Genomic DNA, 17585 nt, shown 5'->3' on the forward strand with positions numbered 1-17585 from the left:
CAGTACTCCATCAGCTTATCCCAACTCTATCAGTGTTGTAACTCTGAACTTCTGAAATCTTATAGCAACATAAGCACAACAATAGCAGAGAGGGGGGATAAATCTAAAATATCTCCCATTTTCAATATGCCTTTAATTACTTTCTTATATCATTACAACTTACATTCATATACCTTAAAACACCTGCTTAGACCCTCTAATATTTCTTGTATTTACCAACTTTGAAACATTTTCCTTTTGAATATCATCATGACTCAAACTTTCACATTCTTGGACATTATGTAAACTTTGTATCTTTCTATCCAGTTATTCACTGTAAGACACAGGCAATTAACATGAAGCCTGTGAGCAAGGTAAACCTGTTTGCCTTTCTAAATAAAAGATCTAGTACCTAGTAGTTTGACCTATGAACTAACTGTGGATCTAATTGTCTGCTCTTTAGCTGCAAAGCTACCATTAGTTTAGCTTAGCCATCAATGTGATCAGAGATCTGAGAAGGATAGATTATAAGCTAAATAAATGTACCAATCAAGATGACTGATGACTAGTCAGCCCATCACCTAGGCAGTTGTCCCTGGCTCCTGTGGTCTCATAGCATCATGAGCAGAGGCAGTCTGGCCATCAGGCACAGAAGATGAGAGCCTTTTTCTGTGGAAAAAAAGAATGTGGGAGATTGATCTCACCTCGTGTTCAGCAATGTAAAACAATGACTCTCCATGTGTCCACAGCTCTATCCACAGTTGGGGCTGGGCCCTAGTAGTCTTGCCCAGTGGTTAGCATACCACAGTCAGAGTTGTGTCATGCCCAAATCTTTTTGGAGACTTTGGATTGCTACTGCCAGGATTTTGGGACTCTCTGCCAAAGAGATACTATTTCTCTCTCTCTCTCTCTCTCTCTTTTTTTTTTTTTTTACTATTTCTCTCTTAACAGAATACTTGTTTGCTTTATACAACAGTGTGGGTAGTGTGGTCATTTTAGTTTGACTTCCAGATTTGTCAGAGCAAACTTTGGTCTTGAATAGTAATCTCTACTCTTAGCATGAAAATGTGGTAGTAGGCTACAGTTTTCTTTTTATTACCTGAGTAATATATGTATTTCTATATGCATGAACATTCTGAATAAAACATGGGTAGATAATGTTTATTTTTCTGAATGTTTTGTTTAAAGGACTTACTGGGAATATAAAAAATTATAAAGTATGTTTATTAGTCCTTTCATAGCTACTCATAGCTCCTGTAATCTAGTGGTAATAAAAGGAATTCACTTATGTTTAGGGACTAGTGGTTACAAACAATAATAATGACAATAAGTGAGGAACCAGTGGTTAATAAGGAATTGCTGTTTTTACTAAGAATAATTTTTTTCTCATAAGTTTTCTGTACTTTGTTGCTTTAGAAGTATTTGTAGCTGTATGTAGTAGAAAACCTAATAGTAATTTAAAATTAATTTAAAATTAAGTTTCTTTACTCAAGGAGGAAAGTGGTTGATGGCTGGCATGGGCTCAAATACAACCTGCCCAGTCTGTATAGTGTTACTTGTACTTATGTTTTGAGGGTTTACCATTTGGTATTGGATAAACAATTGATGTGTTCTTCACTAAGGAAGACTATTTCTTTTGTTCTCAGCAAATCAGGATTGGGTTTTATATAGTAAAAGTTGGAGTCAGAAATGAATCAGACTTTTGGCTTAAAAACTATGAATTGAGCATGAAGCATTTCCTGTAGCCTCATTTAGCCCTTGGCTTTCAGCTGATGGCACTGTTTTGGTAGGCTGTGGAGGCTTAAAGAGAGGAGGCCTACCTGGGCTGGTCACTAGGGATAGGCTCACAGTTTATAGCCTGGCCCTGGTTTCAGCCTCATGATCCTTTTACCACCACCTCTTCAGTATATCCTACCAGCATGCTGTACCTCAAGGCTCAGTGTTTCTGGTCGGCCGGTACAGCGCGACTAGTAACCTGCTGCGAACTCTGACAACCTGGGCTGGAGCTCCAGCTTCCATGCCTCCTGCATCTTGAAAGTGGGAACTCAAATAAATCCTTCCTCTACTAAGTTGTTTCTTGTCAGGTACTTGGTTGCAGCAATGAGAACAGTAACTAACACTAACTGAAAGAGCAGCAATGCCCTTTATTACAGTAGGGAGATAACTGAAAGAGGAAGAGACTTTGGACCTGGCATGCCTGATGACACAGTTTTGTCTTCAGCCCTCATAATTATTTGCTGCTGGAGAGTAGAACATTTTCTTGAATGGTGACTGATGAGACTATTGTTTCCATGAATGATCAGACTATTTCCTAAACAGAGGTCATGCTCTTCTCTTTGGGACCTTATAGGCAATCTCAGTACCTTTGTGAAAATTCTGCCTCTTCATTAATACTGCGAGGTCAGCTTTCCTTTACTATCGCACACCTGAGTTAATTTCTAAAGAGAAACGTTTATCTTGGCTCGTAGTTTTGAAGTTTTGTTCCTTTTGGGCCTGTGGTGAGGCCCACAGGAAGTACACTGTGACACATAGCCATTCCCGTCATGGCTAGGAAGCATAAGTGAGGAAGAAGAATGGGCTGGATCCCTTTATTTTTTCTCAAGAGCACATCTCTCATGCCATTGAAATCTCTTACTAGATCCTACCTTAACGGTCCCACCACTTCCCAACAGCACCAAGCTGGGGACCAGGCCTTTTAACACATAGACCTTTGGATAAATTCTAGATCCAAATTCTGATTAACACTCAATCCAAATACCACCTCTTCTGTGAGGCTTTCCCCCACTCTCCAGATGTAATTCACACATTCTTTCTCTGTTCTTCTTGGCTTTGTTGCCAGTATATGTTGATTTATGGGACTTTATGACTGTCTGCTGTTAAGTAGATTTTACTTTTTTCATTTGTTTCTTTTTGTTTGTTTGTCCTATTTATTGACCCTGAGTTCCTTGAATCTGAGGCTGGCACAAGACTTGCTGTGTAGCTGAGGACTTCCTTGATGGTCCTGCCTCTACCTTCCCTGTGTTGGGATTATGATTGTGTACCACCATAGGCCCTCCAGATTGCTGGGATTATAGGCATGTGCCACCATACAGGGTTAATACAGTTTTTAAATTGGTAGTGTGATGCCTCCAGCTTATTTGGTTTTTGGTCCTATGCATCCATATTAATTAAAATATTTTGAAAACTATTATTTATTTATTTTATTTTCTTCCTCATTTTAGAAAGTGTCCTTATAGGCTTAGCCATCTTATTACTTCAAGAAAGAATGGTACATTACATGGTTTATGCCAAAATTACCATTGTTGACTTTCTCATATATCTAGTTGTGATATCAGAAGATTATGATTTCCATTCAGCAAATGTTTAAAATTGTTTGTGGTTGCAAAAGAAAACCAATTCAAACTCTATAGCTACTCCAGTCATAGTAGGCATTAGTTAAGTACGTAAACAGTTAGGTTGAAAGCTGTAGTCTCTAAACAAAACCAATATTAGTGATTGTTAGCTTTTATAATAGAGTTAGCAGGTGGAACATGTTCATATGTCTATATAGGCCAGATGTGTGACCTAAAAGGGCATGGTTAGGTCTTAGACAAAACATTGTTGTCCAGGGTCCAAAAGCTTATAAGAAAAATTTGTCAATTATTTACTTTGCAAATTAAAGGGCCATATAACAAATGTAAGGAGGTTACTGCACACAACTGTTAACTTAGGTAGAATTCAGTAAGTCATATACTATCTTGATTTATTTTGCTTTCAATATGAAGCCTCGTCTTTAAAGTTCCTTCTCCGACTTCATTCAGTTTTGCCTTTTCTCATTCTTTTCTTATTTTTTTAGAAACAAGATGTCACTCCACCCCTGACTGGCCTCAAACCTGCAGTGCTTTCCCTATCTGTGTATCTGAGTGCTAGAATTGCAGGTGTGCACCACCACTCCCGGCATCCCTTTTCAGCCTTGGTCGTAAGCGTCAATAATAAACAAGACTGTTGCCCTCTTCTCAGCATGCCTCCCTCCTTCAAGTTCCATGTGTCATTAGAGGGAGCTGAGGTGTTTTTTTTTTTTTTCAATAAATATTTTAATTTTTAAAATTTTGAGCTTAATTAAAATATAATTACATAATTTTCTCCCCCTTCCTCTTAACTCTTTATAGAAAAGGTGCTAAGTTTTCTGTATCAGTACTGAAAGCAAGGGTGTCAAAGTGGAGGAGGTTGACAATGACGTTTGATTGCATGCACTACTTATCTATGAATAATACAATTTTTCAGAATTGAAGGCTAAAACAGAAAATAACTGAATTTGATCTTTCCATACTATGTGATAGACTGGTTTGTTTCTTTTGCCTCATTCTACATATTTAGTTGCACAGTTCTAAATCACTTTTTAGTCTGTCTGTATGTTTGTGGATTTTTTTCTTTGTTTTTTGTTTTGTTTTGTTTTATTAAGGTCTTACTATGTAGCTGTGTAGTCCTGGCTGGCCTGAAACTTACCAAGAGATCCTCCTCTTTCTACCTCCTGAGCACTGGGAGTAAAGTGCTATCTTACCATGCCTGGCTTGCTCTATCTATCTATCTATCTATCTATCTATCTATCTATCTATCTATCTATCTATCTATCTACCTATCTACCTATCTACCTACCTACCTACCTACCTACCTACCTATCTATCTATCTATCTATCTATCTATCTATCTATCTATCTATCTATCTATCTAAGGTAGGGCCTCATGTAGCCAAAGCAGGCATGACTTACTTTGTAGCTGAGTATAACATTGAATTACAGATCCCCCTGCCTCTTCTGCCAAAATGCCTGCAGGGACAATAGGTATGTCACTTTACCTGGATTACTTTTAGTCATACATTTTAGCATATACTGTCTTCCTCTGTTGGTGATTTCCTGTAGCTCTAGATGATTTTTTCATCATGTTTAATCTCTAAAACCTAGAACATGCAAGAACACTTGCTAAACTTGGGTCTGTTTCATGCATATAATCCTAGCAACTGGGGAGTTTGAGGCAGGAAAACCACAAGTTCAAGACCTGCCTGGACTACAGAGCGAGTTCAGAGATAACCCAGACAACATAGTGTCATCCTGCCTCAAAAATCAAGAAGACAGAAAAAAGAAAGAAAACACAGAGAAAGAAGGGATAGGGGTTTATTTCATTGGCTTGTCTGGCATTAGGTCTGAGAGCCCTGAGTTCATTTCTTAGTATACTGCAGAGAGATAAAAAGAGCGCATGGTGTTTGATAAATATTTCAAAAGCTGCATAATTAACATTTTTGAAGATTTGCAGATGGTAATGACTAGAAGGGAAAGCCAGTGTGCTAGATTACAGACTGAATAGATGCCCTGCAGCTGACAAGATAAAATTTAAGAGGAGGACTGTTAAATTCTGCATTTTAAGTCTCAAAGAAATGGCAACATGTGGGCAGGCTGAAGGAGACGTGGCATGATGCTACTACTCATATGACAGTGGTGCTTTGGGCTGCCTACATTCAGTGTCATCCAGAGGCATTGCAGTGCCTGTGATTTTAACGTAGCTTTCAGTTATTAGAAGTACTAAATGTAATTACAGGAGGTAAGAGTAGTACTATGTTCTGATTGTAGGCAGATTGTATTTAAGAGTAATCTTTTGGTATCATTGCAGACAGCTCTGTTTAGTGGAGGTTGCCCTGGAACACCAACACTCAAAAGTATGGTTTGCTCTGTTGACAGTCTTTAGTGAGATAAGCATGGAAATTGAGAAGTATTTAGATACTTAGAGTAATTTGACAATCATTTCATGTCAAATGAATTTTGTTAAAAACATATTTTATCCATTTCTATGAGTTTTCTCTTAATAGTTTATCCTTTATAATCATTTTCAGTGCAGCTATAGGTTTATTTATGCAGGGCATGCATCAAGCCTTCTCCAGCTTTTCGTGTTCTTTATTATCAGAATTGTACAGTACAGTTGGTTGAACCAGTATTGAATACATTATTATTGACTGAAGTCTGAAGTTTAAATTAGTTTACTTTCTGTTGTGTCGTTTTATGGGTTTTCATGAATGCATAAAACCGTGTATTTATTATTACAATAGTGTATGGTTCTTTACGCTAAAAATGTCCCATTCTTTACATATGTATTTGTTAAGCCTTCTCTTTCCACGTTTTTGTTGTTTTTATTGTTTTTATAGTTGCCTTTTGTAGGATATCATGTGGTTGGAATCATGCAGTGCTTTTTGTATGGCCTCCTTCACTTAACAACCTACATTTAAGTTTTTGCCATGTCTTTTTGTAGCTTGATAGTTTCTTTTTCTGCATTTGTTGTTCTGTGGACTTACAATAGTTTATTCATTAACTGATTAAAGAATGTCTTGATTGCTTCCAGTTTGGGGCTGTTGTGTGTACAAGGGAGCCTTTTTGGAGATGGGCTATAAACAGTTTTCATTTCATTTGGATAAACACCTAGCTGTTCAGTTGCTGGATTGCTTAGTAAGCCTATATTTAGTTTTGTAAAAAACTGCCTAGTTGTTTTCTAAAGTGATTGATCATTTTGTATTTCAGCAGTAATGAGAGTTCCTATTGTTTCATATTGTCTTGAGTATTGTTGTCGTCAGTATTTGGGACTTCAGCAGTATCTTAGGTAGGAATTAATAATAGGGTCACATCATTGTTTATATTTGCAATTCTTTAATGGATTATCATGTTGAGTATCTTTGTATGATTATTATCTTTGGTAAACCATTTATTCAAATCCTTTGCCTTCACTTGCCTTTTAAGACAGGGTCTTACCATGTAGCCTAAATTATGTTGGCACTCATGATCCACCTGTTTCAGCTTCCTATGCGTTCTACCAATAAGCTAATAACTCTGGACATTTTGTTCCCATTTATTCATCTATCTACCTTCTTACCTACCTATCTGTCTACCTTCCTTCCTACCTTTTTGTCCAGCTGGCTGGCCGGCTGGTCATCCATCCATCCATCTTTATATCTTTGTATTTTTGTGGCGTGGCATGCATATGTCACGGCTTGTATGTAGAAATCAGGACAGTTTGTGGAGTCAGCTCTCTCTTTCCACAACTATTTATATTCTGGGAATTGAACTTGGATTGTCAGGCTTCTGCAGCCAGTGTGTTTACCCACTGAGCAATCTATCTGGTCCTAGAGTATTGGTGAATCTCCACTTCCCACCCACAACTCTAACCTTGTGCATTTTAGTTAAGTATTCTGCTGATGAGCTACAGTTTGTAGCTGCTCACCCTCTTTTTGTTTGGGTTGTTTTCTTATTGCTGAATTTTAAGAATTCTTTGTGTATTTTGGGTACAAACTCTTTATGTACTTTGCGTATGTACATAAAGTACATGTACTATATAAATATCTTTTTCTTGGCTGTGTCTTGTCTTTTTATTTTTTTTAACATTTTCTTTTGAAGAACAGTTTTATGTTTTTATCAAGATTGTCTAGTTTTTACTAAATGGATTGTTTTTGATGGCATCTAAAAAGCTATTGCTAAATAAGATCATCTAAATTTTCTCCTGCATTATCTTATAGACATTTTATAGTCTTGAATTGATGGTGTTTGTGGTTTTCTTTTTGGTATATGTATAACTATAAATCCCATATCTAGATTCTTTCCTACTCATTCTCTTTCCTTTTCTGTCATCCATCCTGAATAAATTAGACTGAAGGACAGAGTATGAAGGCGAATGACAATCTTAAAACCACTTTAAGTGTGAGTAGTGGTACATAACTCTAATTTCAGCACCCAGAAAGCTGAGACAGAATTACCAAGAGTCCAGGGTTCTTTTAAAGTCCATAAATAAGTTCCAGAAAAGCCCGGGTTGACAAACTGTTTCTCAAAACTAAACCAAATTAAACAAAAACCATGTAATAACAATAACAACAAATATCAGAAGAGGGAGTTAGACCCTGGAACTAGAGTTACAGATGATTGTGAGCCACCATGTAGGTACTGGGGACTGAACCCGGTTCTTCTATCAGAGCAACAAGTGCTATTGCTGTTGACCCATCTCTTCAGTTGTGTGTGTGTAAGAGAGAGAGAGAGAGAGAGAGACAGACAGACAGACAGACAGACAGACAGAGGCAGAGACAGAGAGAGAATTTATCATATGTCATGGTATGCATGTGGAAACCAGAGAAAAGCATATAGGAAAAGGTTGGTTTTCTTTACCAAAGATGGAACTCAGGTCAGCAGTCTTGGCAGCTAGTACCTTTACATGCTGGTCTGCTTTACTGGTCCCAGTTCTTCTTTTGATGTAGAAATTCCTGTCTCTTTTTCCAAATACTGTAAGTACTCAGGTCCTGGGGTTGGTGAATGACAAAAGAGTTGACCCCTTTCTATAGAGAGCTCTTCCTCTGCAGTTAGAGTAATAGACTAATTTGGGCATGCTGAGTGGAGGTGCAGACATCTGTCAGGAAAGACAGCTGCAAATTATGCAAGTCAGGTTTGGTGCTGCTCACGCACACTTTGGAGTTAGTATAAAGATGACCAACAGTTAATCTGTTGTCAGCAAAACAAATAAGGGGACTAAAGGAAACAAAAGCTTAGGAGTCAGACCATAGTATATACATGGCCATGCCATTTACTGGATGTGTGACCCTGGAGAAGTCACTGTATTTTCTTATCCATTGCCTCCTGTCTTATATGTGGTCTGTTGTGCTGCTTTCAAGCAGGATCTTCAGAATGTGTTCTTTCTTTTCATCTTAGACATTCATCTAAATTAGTACTGTCTTCTGCTTTCTGTTGCTTATAGTGCTAAAAAATTCTGTTAACTGTGTTCTTGTTTATACTCCCTGCTTCCATTGACCATGGGTCTTTTAAAAATGTCAGCTTTTGTCGTTTTGTTTCTCCAGAGCCCCTCCATTGCTGAAACTTAGAGCAGAATCTAAACTTATGAGCAGGTGAGATGGCTCAGTGAGTAAGGACATTTGGCAGCAAGCCTGACAACCCAAGTTTGAGCCCTTGGAGACATATGATAGAAGGAGAAAACTGAGTCCCACAAGTTATCCTCTGATCTCCACATGCATAGCATCACACACATGTGCCATCCCCCCATACCAAATAAAGACATGAAACTCACTTAAAACCTCTAAACTGATTAATTATGACCTGGAAGAGATAATCTGTATAACTCCAGTCAAGTGCCTCAAAGGCAAGGGATGAGCTGCGTGAATGGGGTGAGTGTTTGGAAATTAATGTAAAGGCACATTTTTATTAGTTCAGTCTTCAGGAGGCACCTTTTATTGGGAGGGGCCGGTCCAGAACTGGTTTTTTAGTGTGTTGTCCAGCTCCAGTTCTATCACAGTGACTGGTATCTAGCAGGTGCTTAAGAAGTTCTGAGATACCAGTGCTCAGTTGGGATGAATACTTATGAGTTGGTGTAGGGACGACTCCATATGGCTGTGAAATAGACATAGGTACGTAAAGTACTGGGACACACACAATAAATAGCCGCTGACAGATGGTAGCTAATGCTGAACTTTCTTTTCTTTGTTCAGAGGAGAGGGTGGTCGGTATTAGGGCCACCTCGTATCTTTCATGGGGCACCTTTTAGAGAGTCAGCAGAAGAGATGCATTTCCCCTCCCCATTCTAGTTTGAATGAATCTTGAATCTGATTTCAGGAGGTCTAGGAAAGACACCCTTAATACTTGGTTGCAAAAGTAAGGCACAGAGGACCTCCGGTTTTCTTCTTAACCCCGGTGTTCGAGAGGACTCTGGCAGGCTCTGGAACAGCTATTGCCAACCTATGGGTAGCGAGCGACCCTTTACTGGTGTCAAACATCGGGTCGCCTAAGATCATTGGCAATATCAGGTATTTACATTACTATTCATAACAGTAACAAACGTACAGTTATAAAGTAGCGAGATGGGTCACCACAGCACGAGGAACTGTAATTAAAGGTTTGCAGCGTTAGGAAGGTTGAGAACCACCACGTCTTATTGGAGCATGAGTTGGGAGAACAGCAGAGACAACTAGAATCCCGGGAGAGTAGCTGTTTCCCGCCCCTCAGCGTCTTTTCAGAGAGAAGGGGCAGGGCAACGCTCTCCCCGCCTCCTTCCCTCCCCTTTTCTGTTCCTCTCTCCCTCCCCGCCCCTTCACTGAGCGGCTGTGTCTTTGCTGCCGCCCTACGAGAGCGTGAGTGTGCTGCGCCTCGGGAGCTGGGTAGCTGCGCTGCTGCGCCCAGCAGAATCCAGCCTGTCGGGCTGGTTTAGCCCAGGCTTTGTCCCAACTGCTGAGCAGCGAGAGGTGCGGCTCTGCGACAGATATACAAGATCATCAGAGATGCTGGGCCTCGCACCCGCCGCCAGGTAATGGTGGCCTTCGCCGGGCCTGGCACAGCTAGGCTGACCTGGGGTAGTAGGAAGGGGTGTCTTGCTGCCTTCTGGAGAAGGGAATGAAAAGAACACTACATTCCATTTAGGAGGGACTCTTAGTGAGGGAAGGGCCTGTGGGTGGAACCTTGAGATAAGCCCACTCAGGGCTAGGCCTTTGCTGGAATTAGAGATCTGACTAGGGAAGGTTATGAAGGGGAAGCTGGATTTTTGGGGAACTGTGTGCCTCGGGCCCCACTCCTTTGTAAGCACGCTTCTGCTTGGTGGCCAGGGTGATGCTTTTCTGTGCTTTGGTTTATCTGTGGGCTTACTGGGACCAGGGGAGCTGTTCTCTGGTTGGAAATGTGAAGATAGGCAACTGCTGCAGCTGTTCCTGTCTAGGCAGTCTCTGTGAGCCTCAGTTTCCTTATTTGAAGAGAAGGGCTTAACATTATGTTTGTAATTGTGGCTTCCCTAGGCTGTCAGATTACCTTGTAAAGGTGAGCTAAATAGAGACAGAAGAGCCCAGAATTTTGCTGGTCTGCTGAGAACCAGTGACTTCAGGACAAGACAGGCTGAAAATGCTGATGCTTATATTGGGGTCAAGTGTAGGTATGTTGAGGATAGGGAGGTGGGGGCTGAGAAGAAACAGAGAAAGTATGCTAATGTTTTTCTTTGAACTGGCCAAGTCCTTGATACTTAAACCACTACTATAAACTAGGCTGTCTTCTCTGGAGTGCTGTTATTGATCTGCTAAGTAAATGACAGACCTGAGACTGGGTAATATCTTAATCACTGTAATTCCTTTATTATCTGGCACCAAGAATACAAATATTAATCTATGTTGATTATTTTAAACCCTTCTCATCTTGGTTTCAGAGGAGCTGTGCATTTCATTTCCTCTGGCAAGCCTTCCTCTCCTTCCTGCCTTCCTCTCCTGCTGGTCATTTTCCTTGCCTGCCCCCTCACCTGTTTTCCTACCTCACCATTTTTCTTTCTTCCTTTCCTTGTCTTCATGCTTTCCATTTATCTCCTTCCCCTTTATAACTAGAGTTTTTTTCTTTTTCTTTTCTTCTTTGGATCTTCTTCCTCTTCCTCAGGCTGTCCTCTCTCTCTCCCTTCCCCCACCCCCTTCTCAATTTTTGATGTGCTTTCTCTTAGTAGTAGGTTGCTGGTTTGTAGAGACCTTTGCTGTGATGTTTGTACATTCTAGCTTCCTTGTTTTTGACCTAAACTCTATTTTCTTTAAGTGCTAGGCTCTCTCCTTACTGCCCCACAAGCTGTGTTTTGGGGCTTCCCAATAAGCAACTGTTCCTCTTGGGTTTATTCCCCATCTTTTCTTTTGAGAGTTAAAGCAGAATGTGGGAGAGGAGAGAAAGCACAGTATGAAGTCAAGAGCTTTGAGGGCTTGAGCTGGAGAACATGTACAAATACAGCTAGATAAGAGACCTTACTGAGAGCCCCTCATTGAGATGAGGCTGAGAGATAGACAGTTACCAGTTGGCAGCCGGGGTCAGGGTTGGGAGGATAGCACAGTGGAATGAGGAGAGTCTTGGGGCAAGAGAGTGTGTTCATTGAAGACGGTGGTTTGGCATCAAGATAAAGGTTATTTGGGGGGTAAGAGCAGCTGTGAAAGGAAAGTTATAGGGTGTGTAAAGGTATGTAAAGTGTATAACCATAAAGGTTCATTCTTTCCCCTCCTAATGGTAGCTCTTTGAAGTGGTTTATTTTTGCTCTGCTTCCTCCTCTCCCCCTGAAGTGGCCTAAAGTGGGAGAATGAGAGGTGAGAGGGGAAATAGAGATGAGAGACTGACAGGGTTATTGTTTCATTGATACTCTGTCTAGAATATGCAGTGTGTATGTGTACACACACATACAACTTTAATGTGGTATCCATCCATTTTTAAATGTTCTCTTTACCTGGTGAGTTGGTTTAGCAGGTAAAGGTACTTGCTATTAAGCATGATGACCTGATTTCTATTCCCAAGTTTTATATGGTGGAAGGAAAAACCAGCTACTATAAGTGGTCCCGATATGTGAGCCATGGCATATACTAACCACTCTCCCAGCACACACATACATAAATAAATAGATGTAATTAAAAAATAAGTATTTTCTCAGTTGTCTATACTATGCTAGTTATGGTGCTGGTTGCTGGGTACTGGTGGTTTTTAAAAGAGGGAGTTAGATTCATTTGCTGCATTCAGGTGCAGGTCAAGGAGTGTGGACTCTTTTGTGGTAGTATGGAGGAAGCCCAGGGAGCTATGGTGATGCATAAGAGGAAGACCAAGGTTCAATACATCGGTGGCAGGGCTGGATTGCAAACTCAGATCTTTAGTTGTGATAGGAATTTATCTTGTGACATTATGTGCATGTTGTATATAAAGAGTTTCCTTTTTTTTTTTTGTCTTTGGGACTAGAGTGTAGATATTACTGTGGTAGTAAACAAATTTACATGTGGCAGGTTATTATGCCATGGCCAAACAAGTTCTCAGTGCCTTGGAAGGAAGCAGACTTTGTCCCTGTTCATTTCTGGCTTCAGGCCATTTAGGTGACTCACTGCTGAGCACCCTCTCTGAGTTACTTGATCTCTTTCTCTTCCCTGTTTTCTTAAATTCAATTTTTGGCACAAGATAGAGACCAGATAGGCTAGGTGTTTACTTCATTGACCTCTGTAAGATAGGAGTATAACACCTTGTAGGACTGCTGAGGCTCCAGTGTGCCAGTGAATGCATGAACACACTTAGTGCATTGATATACCCATGTACTTGTTATTGTTCCTGGATGCCTTCTTAAAACCCTTAGGAAAATGTTCAGATGCTGTAGCCTAGAAGCCCAAGGACACAACTGAGAAGTCTAAAATTTGAGTCTCAATGCTTGGTGAATGAAAGAAAAAGAGGGACTAGATAGAAAAGGCTTTTAGGCTTGATAATTGAGCTCCATGCTCAAAATGAAGGTCAGCTAGTAATCAAGTGCTTTATTCAGTTCAGATGGTAGAGGCCAGGATGAAAGTTTATATTTGAGTGACTCTTTATGACCAGTAGACAAATAGGGGAGATACTAATTAAGGTCTAATATTCATTTTAGTAGTTACTGGTTACCTGCATGTTTATATAAGTTTCATATGTAACATGGAAGATATTTATATTAATATTGAAGAGCTTATTAGAAAGCTTAAAAGTAATTTAAAAAATAAAAAATATAGGACTGGAGAGCTGAAGACTCAGCAGCTTAGTATTGGCTGCCCTTCTAGAAGACCAGGTTCAGTTCCCAGCACCCACATGGTAGCTCACAACTGTCTCTAACTCCATTTACAAGCAATCTGGCATCCAAACACATACACACATGCAGGCAAAATACCGATGCACATAAAAATAAATAAATTTAAAGATATATATTTATAATTACACAGTTGATACTTAATAGCTATACTTATTCTTATCCTGCAAAAATAATCTGTAAACTTATCTCTTAAGAAAGTCTTCCTTTGCTGTTAGGATCTCTCGTCCAGATTTATACATCTGTCTGCACTCTGGCACTTCCTGTATTATTACATAGATTTTGTATCTTTTCCTCCTATTAGTCTGTGCATTCATCTGAGGGCAGACTTGGGGTCTATGAAATTTAAGAGTCAATTGAGTGCCTTTTTAGTTACTAGATATGTTAGTAAATAAAACATTTAATTGCTACTGTTTATTAAGAGATGTATAATAAATGAGTATAATTAGAATTTGTGATAGGTGCTGTGATAATCAAGAGCACTTTTTTGGTCATGTTAAGTCTAACAGTCTGAGGGACAGCTGCATCTGCCACTCTTACCAGTACCTGCAGCTTAATCTTGTAGGTCAATTGACTGCCAGATAGGAGAGCTGTTTGCTCAAAAGGTAAAAAACCTGACGTCATCAACAATAAGAGTGGTATGTAAGGCCTTTGGGCTGGGTGAGGTCATCTTGGGGCGAGTGTATGGTATGGTATGAGAGGTCTGGAGTCCTGGATTTGTGAAAGATCCTGAAGGAAGAGTATACAGAAGGGAGAAGAGAAGGTAAAAAAAGATAGACATGAAAGAGAATCCAAGAAAGTAGAATCCAAGCCTTTAAGAGAACTGAGGCTAATTACATTGACTGCTGATAAGAAATTGAATATGGTAAGGACAGAAAAGTGACCATTAGATATGATTGGCAATCTTGACAAGAATAGGCAGGCTGCCGCTTGGCACAGAGGGGAGGGTAGTGGAGATAGTGCTTTAAATATAATAGATAATTCTTGTGAGAAGCTGTACTTCTGAGGACAGACACAGATATAAGTGATGTTTGAAGGAGAGTGTGTTCATACATGTAGAATACTGTATAGTGTTTGTATATTATTCTCATATCTCTTGGTGCAGGTAAAAGGAATCATTTAGTTATGTTTGACTTTTCTTTTTCTTTGCTATGCTGCATCAGTTTCTAAACCCCTTGACTCTACCTTTAAGATAGATTTACCTTTTTTTAAATTTGTTTTTTTCAGGCAGGGTTTAACTGTGTGGCCCTGGCTGTCTTAGAACTCACTCTGTATACTGTAGGCCAGGCTGGCCTTGAACTCAGAGATCTGCCTACCTCTGCCTCCTGAGTGCTGGGATTAAAGGCATGTGCTACCACCACCTGGATACATTTACTTTGGAACTACTGTCTACTTGCTACCAGTCTTCTATATAGCTGTGAAGTCTTACCTTGAGTTTTGCAACTTCATTCTCCTTTGTGGCCTGTTGTGCTCTGTGGCTGGAGTGGCCTGTCTAAATTATAAATCAGATCGCTGCTTTAACACCCAGTACTTTCCTCCAGTTGCTGTATAATACAGATTCTTACGTCGTTTATAAGACCCCACACAATCAGACTATATCTCTAATTTCCATTCTCCCTGTCTCCTTCTTCTCTCTTTCTGTCTGGTGTTGGGACTCAAAACCCAGGGCTGGGAACAAACTAGGCGATCACTACCACAGAATTTGTATCTTTAGTCATTTAGTCTGAGTGTCTTGATACATTATTTTCCTTGCCTTAATTACTGTTCTGGTACCTAGTATATATACTCACATATTCTATATCTGTAGTTATGGCTATATCTACTTACTACTTAGAATGGTCATCTTCTGGATATTACTAAAATTTGTCATCTCTTTCTGATTGGTTGGTTGGTTGGTTGGTTTTTTGAAACAGGGTTTCTCTGTGTGGCCCTGGCTGTCCTGGAACTACTCTGTAGACCAGGTTGGCCTCAAATTCAGAGATCCTTCTGCCTGTCTCTCCTGTGCTAGGATTAAAGGCATGTGCTACCATCATCTGGCTGTCATCTCAGTTCTTAACCACTGAGCCATCTCTTCAGCCTTTGTCATCTTATTTCATTCGTCTTAAGTGTTTCTTCCTCAACAAATCCTGTCCCGATCAACCCTGACCTCATACTTACACATACATATGTATTTGACACTATTTTATTTAATTGCTTATTTTTTGTCTGCATCTCTTACTATACACATAATTTTTGTGAGCATAGGAATTTTGTTTTACGCAACTATATTCATACTATTACATTGTAAATGCACAACAAATTATTTGTTAAATGACAACATATCAAATGACTGAATATATCAAACAGAAGGAAAGCTTGGTGTAATTGAAAGGTCATTTCAGGGGAAAAGTCAGGCAGCAAAAAGTATAAGGAAAAGAAAGTTTTTGAGGGAAAAATGACATCATGACTTCATTATAACTGGAAGCAAGAATAATATGGTTGCATATGTACGGAGGCATATAGTTTTGTGGGTGGAAAATAGAATTTTTCTAAAGAGGTTTCTGTTTTATTAAAAATAAGCATATCTACTTTGGGAGAGAGGTGTGGGAAATCATACAGTGTCATACAGGAGAATGATTATAACTTTAAAATGAAGGTAGTTAACCAGATTTTTTAATGTTCTCTGATGCATTGCTGTTTCAGCCTAGAGACATTAGGAGACGGTTGAATTCAACTGGAATTTTGCTGGTTAAATTTTGGAAAGGGAGGAAAAGGCAGAACGCGTGCGTGCGTGCGTGAGTGAATGAGTATACCATGTGGGTCACGGGGATCAAACTCAGATCATCTGACTGGATAGCATGCCCTTACCCTCTAAGTCATCTCTCTGGGTTTGGGTAATTTTGAGAGACTGACTAGGCAATGAGAGAAGTCAAGGATTATAGGGACTGATAAGTAGTTTATTGGAGCTCAGACTGAAATTTCAGAATTATAGTGGAAATTCTTGAACTAGATCGCTATTGTGTTTAGAGTGTATATGATTCACTTATTATGTTGGAGTTGTATATATTTGGTGACCAGACGCTGGGTGTGATCATGTGGGTATTGGCTAACTTGGGCTTGAGGTAAGAAAATAGAGTGGGCAGGGTGTTGACAGGGTCATTATTGTGACTGCTGAAGTCATTCAGCTACAATGATAACTTTAGATAGGGGTGAAAGAGCAGACAAATCAGGAATTGAGTGAGAGTGACTGGGAAATGAGTAATAAGTGCAAAGCAGTGTAATAGCAGCCAGCAGAGGTGACTCACAGAAAAACAGTCTTTTCACCAGACGGAGGTAAAGAAATGGTTTGCAAATAGCACTGAAAATTAAGGATAAAGTCTATAGGATGAGTGTGAAAGGAAGAGAGAGAGAGAGAGAGAGAGAGCTTCCAGTTCTTTGGGTGGGGTCAAGGCTGCTGTGGCATCTAGAGATGTCTTTTCAGGTGATAGGCAGGTTTCTTTTATGTCTAGCATGCAAGAGAGGCCAGCCACTGGCAAATGGAAAGTTCCAACAAAAATAGTGGAAGGGTTTGAATTAGGAGAGGGGTGTTAAGAGTAGTAGGAAGGTGTGTGTGTGTTCATTCTAAGTGCTTAAGTACAGGACAAGACTAAGTGAATTTTAAGTCTTTTTTTTTTTTTTTGAGACAGTGCTTCTCTGTGTAGTCCTGGCTGTCCTGGATTTCGCTTTGTAGACTAGGCTGGCCTTGAACTCAGAATCTGCTTGCCTCTGCCTCCAAAGTGCTGGGATTAAAGGTGTGCACCACCAAAGCCCAGTGGATTTTAAGTCTTTTACTTTGAATTTCTGCTGTTTCTATATCTTTGTTGCCTCTCATTTCTCTTAACTTTAGGAAGCCTCTCAGCATAGCCCTCTGCCTTATTCTGTCTCAAATTCTAGTGTCTAAAGAGCACTTTTAAGAGAATCAAAATAATTAAGAAGTTAGTCATGCCCTTATGGATATTTAAGTTAGTAAGCTTAGGTAAATTATATACCCTGAT

General features: G+C 39.7%; 1 protein-coding gene across 4 annotated transcripts in view; it reads left to right on the forward strand.

Annotated features, from left to right (window-relative positions):
- Positions 1-17585, forward strand: part of Pak1 (p21 (RAC1) activated kinase 1) — a 125186-nt gene that overhangs the window by 48314 nt on the left and 59287 nt on the right. Inside the window, exon 1 of one of the 4 annotated variants that reach the window (XM_060367606.1) lies at positions 3917-3937. The exons of 1 other annotated variant lie outside the window; for it this stretch is intronic. The gene's annotated coding sequence lies outside the window, so the exon portion shown is untranslated. Of the gene's footprint in view, positions 1-3916; positions 3938-10079; positions 10291-17585 lie in introns of those variants that run through there. 2 more of the 4 variants (XM_021634803.2, XM_021634799.2) reach the window with 2 other exon arrangements.

This window comes from Meriones unguiculatus, chromosome 14, assembly GCF_030254825.1.
Source record: "Meriones unguiculatus strain TT.TT164.6M chromosome 14, Bangor_MerUng_6.1, whole genome shotgun sequence".
NCBI classification, from domain to species: Eukaryota; Metazoa; Chordata; class Mammalia; order Rodentia; family Muridae; genus Meriones; species Meriones unguiculatus.